The sequence below is a fragment of the Rhinolophus sinicus genome, linkage group LG02, assembly GCF_036562045.2.
Source record: "Rhinolophus sinicus isolate RSC01 linkage group LG02, ASM3656204v1, whole genome shotgun sequence".
Taxonomy (NCBI): domain Eukaryota; kingdom Metazoa; phylum Chordata; class Mammalia; order Chiroptera; family Rhinolophidae; genus Rhinolophus; species Rhinolophus sinicus.
Window position 1 is genome coordinate 8,223,922 of NC_133752.1, and position 17,299 is coordinate 8,241,220.

At 40.3% G+C, this 17,299-nt stretch overlaps 2 long non-coding RNA genes across 2 annotated transcripts in view; one reads left to right on the forward strand and one right to left on the reverse strand.

Moving 5' to 3' along the window:
- The window catches only part of LOC141569205 (uncharacterized), a 54,897-nt gene that overhangs the window by 4,348 nt on the left and 33,250 nt on the right, over positions 1-17,299 (forward strand). Inside the window, exons 2-3 of the long non-coding RNA XR_012492677.1 lie at positions 1,200-1,312; positions 1,752-1,812. This is a non-coding gene — a long non-coding RNA (uncharacterized LOC141569205). The remainder of the gene's footprint in view (positions 1-1,199; positions 1,313-1,751; positions 1,813-17,299) is intronic.
- The window catches only part of LOC141569207 (uncharacterized), a 246,944-nt gene continuing 241,444 nt past the window's right edge, over positions 11,800-17,299 (reverse strand). Inside the window, exon 4 of the long non-coding RNA XR_012492679.1 lies at positions 11,800-11,877. This is a non-coding gene — a long non-coding RNA (uncharacterized LOC141569207). The remainder of the gene's footprint in view (positions 11,878-17,299) is intronic.

Consider the following 17,299-nt stretch of genomic DNA (forward strand, 5'->3'; position numbering starts at 1 on the left):
GTGGCTCCGTCATCATGTATGAATGCCTTGGTTTTTTTTTTTCGTTTGTTTGTTTTCTTTTTTTTTAATTTATTGGGGTGACAGTTGTTACTAAAATTACATAGATTTCAGGTGTACAATTCTGTGTTACATCATCTATAAATCCCATTGTGTGTTCACCACCCAGAGTCAGTTCTCCTTCCATCACCATATATTTGATCCCCTTTACCCTCATCTCCCACCTCCCACCCCCCTTACCCTCTGGTAACCACTAAACTATTGTCTATGTCTATGAGTTTTTGTTTCTCATTTGTTTGTCTTGTTCTTTGTTGTTTTTGGTTTATATACCACATATCAGTGAAATCTTATGGTTCTCACTTTTTCTGTGTGACTTATTTCGCTCAGCATCATACTCTCAAGATCCATCCATGTTGTCACAAATGTTCCTATATCATCTTTTCTTACTGCCGAATAGTATTCCATTGTGTATATATACCACAACTTCTTTATCCATTCATCTATTGAAGGACATTTTGGTTGTTTCCATGTCTTGGCCTCCGTAAACAAAGCTGCAATGAACATTGGAGCACACGTGTCTTTATGTATAAATGTTTTCAAATTTTTTGGGTAGATACCCAGGAGAGGGATTGCTGGGTCATATGGCAATTCTATTTGTAATTTTTTGAGGAACCTCCACACTGCCTTCCATAACGGCTGCACCAGTCTGATGAATGCCTTGTTTTAATGCTTTAGATGAACCCTTTTCACAAATACTAAGCATTTTAAAAATAAAGGTGTAAAGGATGAGCTCTACCATTACTGAAGTCCTACTATGTGCAAAGGGCTATGCAAAGCATTTTATATACATGATTTTCTTTACTCTTCTAAACCTGAAACCAGATTCAAGTTAGTCAAGAACATTTAGATTTTAGAGGCAGAAACGGAATTTGTGTATAGGTGTATGTGGGACTAGACTGATACGTTTCTTTTTTTCTTTTTCTTTTTTTTTATATTTTATTTTATTAAATTTATTGGGGTGACAATTGTTAGTAAAGTTACATAGATTTCAGGTGTACAATTCTGTATTACATCATCTATAAATCCCATTGTGTGTTCACCACCCAGAGTCAGTTCTCCTTCCATCTTAATCGCATTGGCTCACCATAAACCCTATCAGTGCACAGAGTTAAACAGTTGTTATATGTATCTTTGTCTCATAGGTCTTCTGGAGCAACGGAAAGGGCTCTTTTAGGGGAGGTGGTAACAACCACTTCTTGAGCTCCTACCACTGTCAGGCATCAGACTTGACAACGGGAAGGAAAAGATAAAACAGGTACAGACCCTGGCTGCAAGGGGTTTATCATTCCTAAGGAAATAGTACTTTACCATTTACAAGTGTTACGGCAAACATATATAAAAAAATATGGCTCATGTTATTGAATTTTGTCATCCCAACCACCTTGTGTGGTAGATGAGAGCAGGTGTTTTCCACCTATTTTGGAGTCCCTATTTCCTCATTTATAAGACAAACTCCCATTTGATACAGTAGCTGATAAAGTGGTATCTTAAGTAGTGGATCTTATTTCTGGTCCAATGTAATCTCAAGTATCCATATGCAAAATTACTATCATAAAGTTAAAAATACAGTGGAAAAACTGTATCTAAAGTACTATGGAAGTTGGAGGAAAGTTAAGGAAAGAAGGAATGGGTGATGGAACAATATAACATTTTATTGTTGGTCTTCTATACATGAAGCATTTTGTTTATTCCAGTTTTGCAGAGAGAAAGAGAAGAAAAAGAAGTAAGACATTTATGCTCAAGATTTCATAGCTGGTGAGTGATACAGCTAGGAATGAAATTTAAGCCACTTTAACCCTTAAGCCTGGGTGCATCGCTCCACACAACACAACCAGCCCCAGAGAGGGGCGCCCAGCTAAAAAGGAGGTCATTTCTGGGGCTCAGGGAGTACTGCAGTGTCAGCTCCTAATACAAAGACTAAATTCCTCTTTATTTTCTAAATGCTTGTCCTTCTGCAGATGGGTGGCAGCAGCAGTGAAAACAAGGGATTAGCTTTATATAATTATGAAAGCTTTGGTCTTTCTCTTTTTGGTTCTGCTAATATCATTGATAATTGGATCAGGCTTTGTATAGAATAACAAATAAAGAGAACTGTCCTAGCAGTGATGACTTGTAGTCTGTTGCTAAATATAAATGTTAATAAAGAAAAACCACTTCCTTTCATTTGAGGAATCAGTGCATGTCACACAACGGCTTTAGTACAAATCAAAGTAAAAGTTTATTCGTAGGTAAAAATGGAGTGTTCACAAAAGCAAAGCATGGAATTTGTGGTAGTTTCTTCTGCGATTTTCTGGATATTTTTGACTTCCTTCTTTTGGGCATATGGCACAGTAGAGCTTCTAATGCCTTTGAAGTTAGTGGAGCTGTATGAATATTTCTGGCCAGTGGATTGTGAGCAGAGGTGGTAAGGGACAAGCATTTGATTTATAATGTGAGAACTTCCAGTTCTCTCACTCTATTTGGGATGTTGACTGGTAATGTTTGAATGGTGCTGCTCCATCAGCCCAGGTTTCTGAGTGATTCCAATGGAAAAGTCTCCACCTAACCCCCTGTCCTTACTGACCTTCAGTGGACATGTAGTGTAAGTAAGAAATGCATGTTTGTTATTTTAAATATTGAGCTTTTGGGAAAGGTCTTGGAACCTATCCTTGTCTAGCCTGACTGACAGGAATAGTTGTGGAAAACACTTAGTACAAATGTCGGTATTCTTCCCCACAACCCACTTTAATATCAGCCTTTCTGGGGAAGCATTTTGAGTGCTTCTTGAACTCAAAATTAGCAATTCCTGCAGAAGAAGAGTATCTCTTCTTTTTCTTAGATAATTTCTCTATCTATTTCTAGTATAATCTAGTTAGAAATAGAGTAATAAATGTGAAGGCATTATTTGTGAATACTTGGTTTTGGATTTTGGATTCTGGGTGGGGATAAACTAGGGATAAAGGTGGCCAGAGGTACCATTTAACACATGGAATCACATGGGCCAAGAGCCACATCAGTCAGTGGAATTACTACATACTCCTGACTTTCAAATATTATTGAGTAACTTTGTTTATTCTGGATTTGGCCATTCTGGGAAGCAAAATAAAGCATCGTGCACTGACCTTAGATTCACATTTTTATATAAAAATAGACTACAAAATGATGGTTTTATGTGATTGAAAACCGTTTGTTCAAAATTGAAAACAAAACTTCATGAAACAAAAAAGACTCCAAAAAGTTCAACATATAAAAAACAACAACAAACACATAAGAAAACATTGCATTCTTATCACACACGTGTCAGAAACAAAGAAGAAAAATTGCTTTGTCTTCATCAACTTCTAAGTCTATGCAAGAAAATCAAATATATATCTGTGCATCAACCACTTAGCTGTTAACAGAGGTAATAGCCACCAGGGATTGAAAAGCTAGACTGAGAGCCCTTCTGAGAAATGAAATCCTAGGGTAATGACTAACAGGAGAAGCAATTCTTTAAAAAGAAACCTTGGCAAACTTCAAGATTTGGAAATAACTTTCCTTAGATCTAGGACAGCAATATTCAAGACTGATGGAAAACTGAAAAAAAAAAAAAGAAAGAAAGAAAGAAAAATCTGCTAAGGCTACCTGTTCAGTACCATTCATTTGCAGACAGTTTCAGATGAATAATTCCTTGTAATGCACAACAACATATATAAATAGTTGTACACACACAATAATCCTTCCTGACTTGACTTTTTATTTTTATACATATTATCCCTTGTTTTAAATTTCTATTTATTACTTAAAGACATTTATTATATTCATTATTATAAACTTCTTCAATCTAACTTTTTATTTAATAATTTTTGTTTTCTTGTGCAATTCTGTTTTTCTATACATGCACTTAAGACCTTTTTGCATATAAAATACACACAGGCACACTTTTAAAAGGATATGTATATGTATATCCAGCTCCAAATAATTTATAGTAATTTTTCTTTACAGCTTGAACGCTACTGATATCTTTGCATTTATTTCCTAATCTTTTACCCTTTCTGCTAAGATGATCTGTAAATAAGTGTTTATAAAGATTTTGGTTGCGAATGAGAAACATTAGTAAACCTGGGACATCAATTCCCTTTTCTGGCCACTCTGGGCACCTGAGACCAAAATAGCTTCTGAAGCAGCCTTATCGTGCCTTTTGACTCATGTTGAGTTTTTAGTCTTTGAAAACTCATTTCCTTGCTCATTTGAAACATGGAGATAACAATAGTACCCAATTCATAAACTTGTTTAATTTTAGACACATGGCTAGAAAACATAAGCGTTCAATAGATGTTGGTTATAGTGATTGTTTTCCTCCTCCTTCTTTCCCTTGTCCTTCTCATCATCATCTGTAATCTTTGCATCAGTAACTGCTTCATATTATTTACATTCTCTAGTAGGGAGAGGAGAGGGAGAAAAAGAGGGAGAGAGGGAGGGAGAGAGAGAGAGAGAGAGAGAGAGAGAGAGAGAGAGAGAGAGAGAGAGAGAGACTCTTTTCAAAGAAGACGTCTCTGTCACTCTCACCTCCCACTTGTGATCTCTCCTCTTAGCTCATTAGGAGATTCTGGGAGAAACTGGTACTTGTTTCCAAGGTTAAGAAATGGCCAGCACCATGGACAGCACCTTTGACCTCATCACTGCACAGCATTTTGTTATGTTAGAGTCACTTCACTTGTCCCATTTGTCTTCTCTCTGCTCAATGCTATTTCTCCTCTCACACAAATTCCTTCAAGTTTGCCTCATTTAAACACAAAGTGTCTTATATGTTTAATGCCATATATAATCAATTAATTGCACTAGTTTCTTTTTATTGTTTATGTTCTGTAATTTTAAACACTTATTTTGTTGGATCATGACTTGTCAGATTAAAAAATTAGGTATAATTCTTGGTAGAAATACACTAAATAAGTGGGCTTTGAGGAAGGTTATTTAATTCAACCAATAGATGTTATTGCGCTCTTAACTTGTGTTAAATTATAAGGAAAGCAAGAGAGAGGGAGAGAGAGAGGGAGAGAGAAAAGAATAAGAAGAAGGAGAAGAAGGAGAAGAAGGAGGAGGAGGAGGAGAAAGAAAATAAAGAGAAAGGGAGAGAGCCAAGAAGGGAGGGTGGGAAGGAGAGAGAAATAAAGGATACAGTCTCCACTGACAGCAGGAACCCTTATTCTAAAGAGAAAGCTGACTATGCAGAATTATCTGTCATACCCGAGAGTCTGTGGTTAGTGCTATGTTAGAAAAGCAATGAATTTGCGAAATAAGAATTCTTTACATTTATATATCATTTAAAAACTTATAGGTTATTTCCACATAAAACAATTTTATAATCCTTATAATAGTTCTGTCAGATCCATGTCCTAGATATCATACCCTAGTCTATGAACAAGAGGACACCGACACTCAGTGAGAGCAAATGGCTTGTCTTAGGCCTCAGCTAGCAAACAAGAGATTTGGTCCTCGAGTGTTAGATAGTGTAAGTCTTACTGTCATTATTCCCCACTGAATGCCCTCTTTTTATTATGTCTGCCTTCCATGATGTGTTATCCATATTTTAGCTTCAATATTTTTGCTTATTTGTTTATCATCCACAATGTCCCTTTGCCCTCCCCTGACAAGAACTGAAGCATAGTATTGACCTTCATTTGTGAAAATTTGTGTAATAAAACCTGTATAAAAGAAAACAACAACAATAATCAGCCAACCTAACAAAATGTCTGCCTTCCAAGACGACATACTTTAATTAAACAAACTTTTAAGTATTGCCTACAATGTACCAGGAGCTGTAATAATCACAAGAATACTGATTTGCACAAGCTAGAACCCCTCATCTTTTAGAGTTCAAATAAATATGAGGGGACATATAATATTATCTAACTATGGGTATAGAAGGAAGCACAGGGCGTGTATCAGGAGAGACACAGCAGGGGCACTAATTCAGTGGAGATGGTGCTGAGCACTTGTATGACACTGAGAAAAACGTTTTGATTTTGTGTCCCAGGGACCTCACTTCTCTCACCCTCGTCCTGGCTCTGGTGGAAGTGATGCCAATTCTGTTGTACTGCCACCTGGTATATAAGTGCATATAAATCAACAGTAGTTTTCAAAGAAAGGTAGCTAATGGGGGTGCTACTTTAGATTAGGGGCAGGCAGAGAAAGCCTCCTTGTGGAAATTATATTTAAGGTCAAGTGTGAAGAATGAGGAAACAGCCATGTGAGTGGAGAGGTAGGAAACAGCCATGTGAGGGGTGGAGGTACCAGCATGTATGCAAGATGGAGGATATAGGAAAGTGGGTGTGTTAAGGAGCTAGAAAAACTGGAGAGTAGAAAGGGAGGTGGGAAATAGGGTAAAGGGGTTTCTTTCCACATGACCCCCCTTCCCCCTATAATGATTCCCCCAACCACTGTCCCCGGCCCCCATACTCATTCACCATCCTGACTCAAACATAGAAACACAGATCATGAATCACCCTAGAATGAATAACCTGACATCTTCTACCCTCGGAAAGTTCAGAAGATTCTTCTGCATGGTTTCCTATATCTTGGGTCCAAAACATACCACGTTATAACACTTTTGCATTTTGTTTATAATCATTGATTGATTAATCTCCTTCTTCCACTAGACAGTAGACTTGCTAGTCAATCTTCAGTGTCAATGGAATCCATGCATGTGAGTGCTTAATGAGAGACAGGATAGCTTCTTGGAAAACATGTCGACACACACAGACCTGGTGGACATGGGCTCCCATCTTCTGGCTCTGGTTGTGTCAGGTGGTTGAAGAACCCAGCTGTCTCTTCAGGGGAATGAGAGGTGAACAGTGTTCTCTGTGCTTTCTCTCCCTAATCAAGCAGCATGTGATTTCATGCAAATCCAAGGACGCCACTAAAATGCAACACGTGGGCCCAGAATCATGCGCCCAGAGAGCTCACATTCTTGAGTTTACGCTGGAAGCTGAAGGCAGAGCTGGCAGTGGCATCTCAGCCTCCACACTCCCAGAGTTATCCACGTTCCTCTCTGGCACTTCGCTTCTCGCTAGCATGCTTGACTCAGCTACATTTTAAAATGTGAGATTACAGTCTTGAAGTGTTTTGAAATATTTTTTTTTTTCTAAACATTAACAAGACAGTGAAGTTCCAGGGCACTAGGATTACATTTTAAATTGCATCCTAATTTATTAATATTTACTTATATTTATTTGTTAAGTGCTCTCTAAATACTGGGCATTGAGGTAGCTACACGGACTGCAGTGAAGGGAAGATAAGATAAGGTCATCATTTCCCTACTTCTAAGGAGCTTTGAGTCTGAGGGTTGTGAAGCCTACAAAAAAAAAAAAAAGTAACTTTTATAATATGACACTCACTGTGGTGAGTATTATTCTGTGTGTACTGAGGGCAAAGGTCATGGGGTGAAGTGGGAGCACATCCTAATATAGGGATAAAGGAAAACCTCTCTGAGACGTGGGCCAGATAAGGTAAGAGTGGGGGTCAACTACAAATAACTTTTATGTCTAAAATTATAAGTCTTTGCCAAGACTAATCATTCTTGTTTAGAAGTGTTCTAAAGAAATGGATTTTGCTCGACTTTTTCCCTCTTGGAAGTTCAGAATCAATTAAGACACATACATAGGGGTCAAATAAGGATGAAAATAGCTTTATTGTTGGTTAAGGTCAGTTAGAGAATGTGGCTTTGACCTACAGTCCAATCCATGCTTCATGCCCCTTTCCCCTACGTTTCAGCTTTGGGACCCACGTATAGGAATACTAGGATTTGCAGATCAGATGTTTGCTCATCTGCTGTATAGAAGTCATGATCTGCTCACCTCCATGAACCTACCGAGGCTGAAAGTGGGCACAGAGATAAGCCTCCTCATCTGCCTTTAGAAGGTGTCGCTGGCCCCTTAATCACGTGCACCTCCCATGTGGGTGACGAGCTGGAGAAAAGAAAGCCTCTGTTCTCTGGGTTCACTAGGCAAAAAGGGAGCCCCAAAGGGGCTGCACCAGACATTTTTGGTGTTCCATGCCAACCTTGGCAGTAAGACAAATCACTCCTCATCCTATAGAGAGGTCTAAGTGAGATACAGAAAGAAGGGAGGATGCTTCTACCTGATACTTGCAAGAGGGACCATGCCTCTACTTGTGGCACGGCAGGACCAGTGGGACAGAGAGGTCGTAAGTCGCCCAAACAGATATCATGTGCTCTGGAGATCTTTAGACAGCTTTATTCACTTGAGATAAGGGTCACTCATTGTAATAGCTTCACTCGTTTTCACTGATTCTTTTACCGGATACTCACTCACCTCCTAAAATACATCAGCCCTGTCATAGTCTCAGGGAATACAAAGTTAAATCAGGTGCAGTGAATTCTTTAAATTAAGGAGATCACATGCTATGGGAGAGAACAGACACTGATGTTTATTACAGTAGTGAAAGAAGATCCTGAGGAGGAGTCAACATTGCCTTTTGTTAAAGAATAATCCAGAAGGGATAGAGAACGGGCACACTCCACTCTCACGTCAAAGCTAGTTCAATTTAGTGGGGGGCATACTATGTTATTTGTGGGGTCTGGACTGAGACAACCTGGGTTCCCATTGCAGCTATACGGATCAGCATGGGGAAGGTGCTCACTTCTCTGTTCCCTCATCTTTGAGGAAAAAAGCAATATTAACTCCTTCCATAAGGTTGTTCAGACATCAAACATGGTGTATATGAGTAAGGCGCTTGGCAAAGACTTTATATATAACATGCACTCAGTGCATGTGTGGTTTAAAAAAACAAGTGAATAAAATAGGAGAGAAGCTCAGAGCGAGTTCTATTTACTGTCTTACAATGAGAATTGGCCATTGCAAGCAGGCCCCTGGCCTACGTTTCCCCATATCTGCATTCTTACTATGTGCTGTCCTTTTCCCTGTAGTGACTACTGTGAAAAGGGAGGTTTGATGGACTGGGGTTTAGGGGTAGTAAGGCAGGTGAAAGCTGAGGCTGTGCAATCGTCTTCTGCTGTGAGTTTGGGGGAAGGTTGACTCTCCAGGTCCACAGCCAGCATAGAAATGGAGATCCACGCATCTGCTATTTCTGATCAGTAAAAACGTCATAATTTAGTAAAGATTAAGATGTTACATTGATTTCCCCTGACTTGCTGAGGTTGTAGATTTGATGACAGTAATTTCCTTACTCGTTTTCATTAAATCTTCTTTAAATCAAGAATTTGATAACACTTGTCACTAATTTTATATGATTTCTATCACATAAAATTTATTCACTTCTGTTATTTCTAGTTAGTTGCAAACATACTCTATTTTTGAAAATCTTTTTTCTTTCCTCCTTTTTCTTCTCTGAGCTCAGTTTTCATCGTTTTGGATTGTATCACAATCTCAATTTGTATTCATTCTAAATGCTTTAAAAGGTTGAAAAGTAAGACACAATGGATTCAACACATACAAAATTTTAATAAATGTTTTCAAAAATGTAAGTTAAAGTAAACGTAAAAAATCAAAAGATAAAGATTTCCCTTATTTTTCAGTTTTGCAAAATACTCAACATAGCTTAAAATTAAAATTACAATTATAATTTTAAAATTATAAAATTATGTCAAAATATAAAAAAATTACAGTTACATTACTTAAACAAAGCTGAAATATTTTACTTCATTATTTGCAAAATCAGTTGAATCTTATTCACTTTTTTAGTGCTACTATTTGGTGTTCTAGCAAGTAATGTCCATCTAGTCACTAATGTAAAAAGTCAGTATCCTGCTTCACACCTGTTATATCTACAAACAAACCTAAAAGATTCAGAGCAAAATGAACTGTCTAGTATAAGAAAATATGCCTGAGCTGCCCTGGGGGACTGACGTGTGAATACCTCACCAACTCATGTCTACCTCTGGAACTATGAGATGGAACATGAACACAAAGCAAGAAACGGATATTGTATGCTACTTCTTCATGCACAAATCTATTGTTTTGTACTCTCTGCAAGGAAAGGTTTCACAAGTTATTTCATTTGTTTTCTGGGCTAAGTTGCTCCTACTGCTCAGATCCCACAGCATCTGTCTCTGACGTTGGCAATAGGACACCTGTAAACATTCGTGGCATTCAAATCCACTTACCTTTCGTTTTGGGGACGCGGGGTAAGAGATGTGGAGAAGTATTTCCCTGGGGCTTGAACACTTATAGGAGTGGAAGTTCAGGGTTAGGGATCATGCCACGTCAGAGCTGAGTGCTGGGTGCCAAGCAGCAGAGGTGACAGTATATTCCTTAATCAATGCACTTTCTAATATGTTTGTCCTATATAGCATCTTCTAAAACATAGGCCCTTGTCGCCTAGCTTTAAGGGCTGTGCTACTCAGGGACGGGTTGGGTAGTGGCGTGGCCACACTCAGGATGAAACTGAAAATGAGCACTTGGGGACAGGAAGTAAGGAAGAAACACTGTGGGAAGCCACCTAGTTTTGAGAAGTGGCCCCAGGGATATTTGACATGGATTTCAAAAAGCCACTGATAGCTCCATGACTCCTCTTAACTGAAGTTTCTGGTTAAAATAGTGTCACAGAAGCTCCCCAACCCCCCCCCCACACACACACACACACACTCTGCAGAATTTACAGCCTTGCCGTGCCTGTGAATGGACAATGCTGCATAAAAGGCAGGAAAACTATACCTTACTCCCTTGTGCTCTGACCGAAGTGGGACACACAAGTCCCTGCCAAAAAGCCCACCTAACACCGATCACTAACATTCCTTTGGAGATTGCTTGAGTCTGCAGTTTCTCAGCATCACCATATTTCAGAGACCTTCCATTTTCAGATTTTCAGGATGATTGAGCAAGTTATTAAGGTAATGCTTGGAATTGCTACACAATGCAGATTACCTGCCTTCTGCCACTGACAACTCTCCAGTCAGATTTTCCAGGCTGCTCCTAGAAAAGAAGCCAGTCTGGCTCTGGACCTTTAAGTCTTTCACTCAGGACTATAGTCCGTTGACCTTCCAGCCAGAAGAGCCACCCCTGCCCCATGTGGTCAGTGGTCAGCCCGAGACGGCACCCTGACCTTGACTTTTTACTCATTCATCACTGAAAAGACATTTATTGGGTTTCCAGCATATTTTTTGGACATGTATCTAGCATATTTTTTGTTGCAAGTAAACAAACCAAACCCCTGCCCTCAAGGAGTTTATGTTCTGTTGGGACAGTGGATAGGGACAAGTATTGATATTAATCCATAATGTTTCAGGCAATCAGGAACATGTAGCAGGGTCAGGGTGATCGGATGTGCTGGGTGGCATTTGTTATTTAGGGCAAGTTTGCAGGGAAGGTCTTCCTGCGAATGTGATGTTTAAACAGAAACCTGAATGGAGTTGAGTGACAGGCTGTGAGTATACCTGGGCAGGAACATTCTGGGCAGAGAGAACTGTAGGTAAACAGACGCGGATGTGCTGGGGTGTGTGACATGTCAGAGGAGAGCACGGGAGGCCTGGACGGCAGAGGCAGGGTGAGCAAGGTGATGGCAGTGGGGAGTTAGGTCTGAAAGGTAAGGGTCCAGGTCAAGGTAAGACCTGTGCTTTTGCCCTGAGTGAGACGGTAATCCATTGGAGCGTGACATGATCTATTTACGGAATGTGGTACTCTGGCTGCTGTGTGAGGAGACCCAAGGAGCAGGGCTGGAAGCATAGAGAGCAGATAAGAGGCTGTTCCCACGACAACGCAGACAAGACAACAAACATAGACAGCACTTACCTAGCACTACCGTGGGTTAGGCTCTAAGCATGCTTCACATGTGTGTGAATTGACAAGTACTCACAACGGCTGGATGAGGCAGGCAGTACCTATTCTGCAGATATGGAAACATGGGCATAAAGATATGAATAATCGATCCAAGGCCACACAGGTCATTGGTGAGTTGGACCAGGGCAGTGGCCTTGGTTGGATACAGAATGCATCCTAAAGATTGAGCCAACAGGATGTGCTGATGGAATATTTTCCACATTTTAATAATCATAATTCCCATTTATCAAACACTTAGCCTGGCTTCCAGGCTAAGCTCTTTATGCAAATTACTTCACGCAACTTTCACAAGTACTTTATGAATTAGCTGCTATTGTTCCCCACAGTTTATAATTGTGGAAATCAAGACTTACAGAATTTGAAGGATTTGTTCATGGTCATAGCTGGCATGTGTCTGAGGTCTGACTCCACAGCCTATGAGCTCAGTGACTGGACTTTCCTGCTTTCCTCCTTGCATATCCATTCCTATATTTACACAGGAACTTTTCCGTCAGCCTCCAATCTCTGGCTCTGTGTTGGTACTTTGAACTTGAGAACACACTTGGTACTAGATGTTACTTTCTGCAAGAACCTTTCTCTGGCCTCTTCCTTCCTCTTTCAGTCCTTAGTCTTTCTTCTATACTGTATCATACCATATCACAAATTGCGTGTTATATACCAACTCTGTTATAGGTTATGGACTTAATTATGTGCCCTCAAATTTGTATGTTGAAGCTGTTATCCCCAATGTGACGGCATTTGGAGGTGGGGCCTTTGGGAGGTGATTAGATTTAGGGAAGGTGGTAAGGGTGGGGCCCCACGATGAGATTAGTGGTCTCATAAGAAGAGACACCAGAGAACTTGCTGTGTCTCCACTATGTGAGAATAGAGTGATAAGGCAGCAAGCTGCAAGCCAGGGAGAAGGCCCTTACTAGAATCTGACCACGCTGGCCTCCTGATCTTGAATTTTCAGCCTCTAGCACTCTGAGAAAATAAATTTCTGTGTAAGCCATCCAGTTTATGTTATTTTGTTGTGGCAGCCAAAACTAAGACAATGTGTATCATATAGTATCACATATAAGACGACTATAGATGATGTACTACATGTTACCTCTATTTTCTGCTAGCCTATTTATTCTGTTCTTGTCTGCCTGCTTCATCATTTATCTCCAGAAACTTGTATACTTCCTAGCACAGGGTAGGCACACAGTGATATTTGGTGGATGCATAAGAAAATGAATGAATCTAATTCCAGTGATCCAGAAAAACAACCACTGCCCATTAAAGGATTCCTCTGGCTCTAGTCTGCTTGCTCAGTGTCTGTAGGGAACTTTCCTTTGGGTCCTGTGGAAGATCTGACCAGTCAGCTCCTCAGCCCAACCATTGCATTCCGTCCATCGGCATTTCCAGAGCTAAATTCTAGGTCTGCACCTGCCTTCCCCAGGGACCACGGGCATCTGTTTTCCCCTCCTCACGCTTTAGCTGCGCGTCAACACTGAATGCAACTCTAGGCCTCAGCATCTGTATCAAATGCAGATTCTAAAGACCATCATCTAAGACAAAATAAAAATTGTGAAGAGAAAGATGAATCAGAAACCCTTTCATACCAGTAATTCTTCCTGGGAACAAAGTAGTCATTCTCCGTGTCCAGAGCTGTGGGTGGTGGGGACAGAAAAGGCTATGATTTCCTCCAGTGGCTGAGCTCCAAGTCTGGGAAACTTGTCAAACCGGGAGCTGTGTTTAGTAATCTCTTTCAACAGGCTGCTGGTACAGAGGCGCTGCAGATCAATTTGCGGTGCTAAAGTGCTTGCCCCTTCCAGAGGGGCAGTGTCCCTGAATATTTAACGAGGCAGGTAATAGTCCTAAATGGGGCTGGAATTGAGTTGGGTGGTTTGGGTCAGCCACAGCATGCATTATAAAACTGAAAGGAGAGGACGGACAATTTTTATTGATTTGGGGCCAATTTTTTCTTACTTTATTTGCTGCTTTAAATCTATGTACTTTGCTCCCAGCGGCGTCCTGTCTGGATAATAGAAAACATTTTCTGTAAGTGGTTAACTTGACAGGCTTTCATTTGCACCTGGGCTTCCAGGGGGCACTTGTAACTCCTGTGTGCTTACAGTTTTCTATGTAGCTAGGATTCATTTGTTCATTCATTCATTCATGCACTTATTCATTCAATGATCTTTACTTGAGTTCTCACTATGTGCATAGAAGACTTCTTGCTCTTTGCAAAAAAAGATGGGTAAAAGTGCTTCTGCTCGGAAGAAGCTCCGTCTAATAGAATAGGCATGTATGGAAGGATACATTGCCAATATAATGTGTGATGTATTATGATAAGAGATGTGCAGAGTTTTCTGGAAAGAATGGACACAGCTTAGCCTGGCTTGATTGCCTGTCAAAGAAGACATGTCAGCATACATGTCTCTGGTTGCTCTTTATTCCTTTTATCTCAACACTCGATATTCAAGGAAGCAAATCATTGAATATCAGGGGGATTTTGTTTCTCAGAATGAGTTATTAGACTAGGTTTTAACACGTTTCCTGGCATCTATACAAAAATATCTTCTAGGAGTCAAGGTTTTTTCTTGCCTGGAAGGTAATGTTTCCGAGTGGCTAAGAGAGTGTCTTTGGAGTCAGAGAGCTTGGATTGCAATTCTGGATTCATTTCTTACCGGCTCTGTCCCGTAGGAAAACTGTTTCAACTCCATGAGCCTAAAATTCCTATGTGTAAAATGGTGTTTGTAGCAGCAACACCTTCTTAAGGTTCCTGGGAAACTGCATTTAATTAATACAATTTTTGTGGGAAAACATTAGAAGCTCCCTGAAAACCTACTGCATTTTCAAGAAGAGACCAACCATTGCTATATACACAATATATTAGCCCAAATAAGAATTAGGTCAGTGGTTCTCAACCATGGGAGATTTTGCTCCGGAGGAGACATTTAGCAACAAGAGGAAACATTTTTGGTTTTCACAGTTCAGGGAATGGGGCCCTCGTGATCTAGTGAGTAGAAGCCAATGACGCTGACACATGTCCTACAATACACAGGACAGCTTCCACAACAAAGAGTCATTTGGCCCAAACTGTTAACAGCACCGAGGTTGAGAATCCCTGGATTAATTAATGAAAGGCATCTTGTTTAGGATGACAGGAGACATTTAGCTACCTTGCCTCAATGCATAGCTGATAAAAGTTATTCATTTATTCAGTACTTATTTATTTAATAAAGATGGCGCATAGCCCCCTGACCCTTCTCTGGGTTCTCAGGACACTGATCCTGCAGCCTGTGAAATGGTCACTTGCGGGACACCTGAGATTAGGAGGGAGGTTGAACATTTTTGAATTATTTCAAGGAAAAAATGAAAACCTAGCCTGGAGTCAAAGGGATTCCATGAAATATTGGGAAAACTGTGAGGATGTGACGAAAGGAAAGTTTGGATCAGAGAGTCCAATGGTCATTGTGATGTGGGAGGGCCTATGTGAAGCTTCTAGGACTTGACTCCACCTCTAGTTTAACCAGCCCTCGACTCAGCTGCTCCTATGTAGTCTACATCCAGCCATAATGAAATTGCCCCCGAGTTCTCCTGCTGTACTGTGGGCTTTGCACATGCGGCTCTTCCTACCCGCCGTGCTTTCCGTCACCCTTGTCCACCGAGTCAGACTGAAACATTTTTTAAGATAATCACTGCTGTACTATCTTCTCTGACTCCTCAGAAGAGAAGATTCATAACTTCACCTTCCCTCTCTTATACCCCAAATAGCCATCCAGCATGTTCCTTAGCCTGTACTGTGCAGTCTGACCTGCCTGCTGTTGCTTACTAGCTGTGAGCCACTTAAAAGCAGGACCCTGGTCCTCTGCCATCTTTGTTCTCAGGTGCCTGATACAGTTCTGGCATGAACTGGATGCTCTGTGCCTATTGGTTGGATACATTAAAGCTGTTGAAACCACTTCTGCTTCTAAAATGTTGTGTTTTGTAAGCTAACAAGAACCTTGCTGGTATGGAAGACCCGATGAAAAAGGAATGAACTAAAATGGATGCAGCTTTTTATTTACGTATCCACTCATGCAATGGATATCATTTTCCTCATCAGTTGGATGACCTCTAAGGTTCCTGTGGTGGCTGTTAGGGTCATGTTGTTTAACGAAACAGTTGAATGCTACATTCACATAAAAATGGTCATTCATTTATTCATTTGCTTATTTATTTATTCCTCAGATATTTATGGAGTCCTGTTCTGCAGGCACTGTGCCAGTGATGGGGATATTATGATATGTTGAACGGATCTGGTACTTGCCTTCAGACAGCGCAGTTTCCTGGAGCAAAAGACTGATACCCATGCATGAGTGATTTGATTCTGTAATAAATGCAATGAAAGCACAAGACCAAGAGCTGTGATGTGATGGTTTTGGGATGTATCAGCTTGGCTGGGATGTACTACGGTCCTCAGCATTCCCCTTCTGTTCTATGATCCCAGTCAGGTTGGGCTGTACAGAATATTCTCCCAGAAGAATTGGGAAGTGGGTCAGCAGCCATTTGCTGGCATCACATACTTTTTCCCAGTTACTCAAACACTAGTCTTAAGTTTCTGTGAAGGGATTTTATCAAAATGATACAAAGTTTCAAATTAGTTGATTTTTTTTTTTTGTTAATCAAAAGAAAGAGTATTCTGGGTGAGTGTGTCTTAATCATATGGAAGCACTTTAAAAAGAGACGGGGGCCTTCTTGACAATCAGATGCTCTAAGCATCGCATGGGTCTGCAATTGCTTTCCTGTGCCTCCGGATATTTCCTTCCCAACTCCCTGCTTAGGCTGGCTTTGCCAGTCCCTACACTATTGTAAACCAATTCCCTGTGTGCATGTAAATATCTATGAGTATATATACATTTATAGCATGTACAACACACATATGTATATATACGTGTGTGTGTGTGTGTGTGTGTGTGTGTGTACGTGTACATACCATATGTATCTGTTTCTGGTCCTCTGGTTGAAGCCTGCCTATTACCTATCAACATGCAATGTAGTTCTGTGGTTCAGAGAAGGCTTCCTGGAGTAAGTGAGTGGAGCTGTGAAGGGTGACTAGGAATAGGAATGAGTTAGAAAGGAACAGTGTGTGTGATCTGTGGCCAGAGTGGCTGTGTGTGGAGATGGAATGGGAGGAGGGGAGATTGGAGATTTTGGCAGGGGCGAAGGAAGGAGATCCATATAGACAGAGCCAAGAATCATAGTGTTTTCTTTGTTTGTTTTGGTTAGGCTGAACATGGAATTAAGAAAGACAGAAAATAGTTCCAGCAACGATACAACATGTGCCACAGAGAACTGAGCAGCACTATTCAGAATACAACTGAGTTTTTAATAGCCTAATATAGATTTAATATATAATTTAGTTCCTCGTCTCTGCTGCTATTTCTTCCTACTATGCTAATCATTAGCTTCTCCACAACTCAAGACTTCTATTGTTGCCTTTTTTATTTATGCATATT